This window comes from Triticum aestivum, chromosome 7D (genome assembly GCF_018294505.1).
Source record: "Triticum aestivum cultivar Chinese Spring chromosome 7D, IWGSC CS RefSeq v2.1, whole genome shotgun sequence".
NCBI classification, from domain to species: Eukaryota; Viridiplantae; Streptophyta; class Magnoliopsida; order Poales; family Poaceae; genus Triticum; species Triticum aestivum.
In genome coordinates this window covers 75,768,574-75,770,600 of record NC_057814.1, presented here as the reverse complement: position 1 = coordinate 75,770,600, position 2,027 = coordinate 75,768,574, and positions in this window count along the sequence as shown.

Genomic DNA, 2,027 nt, shown 5'->3' with positions numbered 1-2,027 from the left:
GGGCAAAACCACGTACGAGGCACACGCACGTGCACGGACCCTTACATGGACCCGTGAACGGGCTGTACGTGGACATGGGAAAAAAGCGGCCGACGCCCGTCGTGGACGGAACCAGACACGCGCCATGGAAAACAGGGCAAAACCACGTAATTCGGACACACACGTACACGGACCGTTACACGGACCCGTGAACGGGCGGTACGTGGACACGGGAAAAAAACGGCCGACGCCCGTCATGGACGGAACCAGACGTGCGCCATGGAAAACTGGGCAAAACCACGTACGAGGCACACACATGTACACAGACCCTTACAGGGACCCGTGAACGGCCTGTATGTGGACACGAGAAAAAAAGCGGCCGACGCCCATCATGGACGGAACAGTACGCGCGCCATGGAAAACAGGGCAAAACCACGTACGAGGCACACACACGTACACGGAACGTTACACGGACCCGTGAACGGGTGGTACGTGGACACGGGAAAAAAGTGGCCGACGCTCGTCGTGAACGGAACCGGACGCGCGCCATGCTAAACAGGGCAAAACCACGTACGAGGCACACACACGTACACGGACCGTTATACGGACCCGTGAACGGGCGGTACGTGGACACGGGAAAAAAGTGGCCGACGCCCGTCGTGGACGGAACCGGATGCGCGCCATGGAAAACTGGACAAAACCGCGTACGAGGCACACACACGTACACGGACCCGTGAACGGGTTGTATGTTCACACGGGGAAAAAGGGGCCGACACCCGTCGTGGACGAAACGGGACATGCGCCCTGGATAACTCAAAACCACGTACGAGGCACACACACGTGTACGGACCCTTACACGGACCAGTGAACGGGATGTACGTGGACACGGGAAAAAAGCGGCCGACACCCGTCGTGGACGGAACCAGACGCGCGCCATGGAAAACAGGGCAAAACCACGTAATTCGCACACAGACGTATACGGACCGTTACACGGACCCGTGAACGGGAGGTACGTGGACACGGGAGAAAAGTGGCCGACGCCCGTCGTGGACGGAACCAGACGCGCGCCATGGAAAACCGGGCAAAACCACGTACGAGGCACACACACGTACACAGACCGTTACACGGACCCGTGAATGGGCGGTACGTGGACACGGGAGAAAAGCGGCCAACGGCCGTCGTAGATGGAACGGGATGCGCGCCATGGAAAACAGGGCAAAACCACGTACGAGGCACACACACGTACACGGACCGTTACACGGACCCGTGAACGGGCGGTACGTGGACACGGGAAAAAAGTGGCCGACGCCCGTCATGGACGGATTCGGACGCGCGCCATGGAAAACTTGGCAAAACCACGTACGAGGCACACACACGTACACGGACCCTTACACGAACCCGTGAACGGGCTGTACGTGGACATGGGGAAAAAGGGGCCGACACCCGTCGTGGACGGAACGGGACGTGCGCCATGGAAAACTAGGCAAAACGACGTACGAGGCACACACACTTACACGGACCCGTGAACGGGCTGTACGTGGACACGGGAAAAAAGCGGCCGACGCCCGTCGTGGACGGAACCGGACGCGCGCCATGCAAAACATGGCAAAACCACGTATGAGGCACACACGTACACGGACCCGTGAATGGGCTGTACGTGGACACGGGAAAAAATTGGCCGACGCCCGTCGTGGACGGAACCGGACGCGCGCCATGGAAAACATGGCAAAACCACGTACGAGGCACACACACGTACACGGACCCGTGAACGCGCTGTACGTGGACACTGGAAAAAACTGGCTGACGCTCGTCGTGGACGGAACCGGACGTGTGCATGGAAAACTGGGCAAAACCACGTACGAGGCACACGCACGTACACGGACACGTGAACGGGTACGAGAGGTTCGGGAGAAAAAAGGCCCATACGCCATGGAAACCGGGTCAAAACTAGCTAATGATGGTCAAGAAACGGTGCCATGGCAGCAAAATCGTTAGGTTAAGTTGCTATTAAAGTGGCCGACGTCCCGATTAAGTTGCCTTCGGAAAAT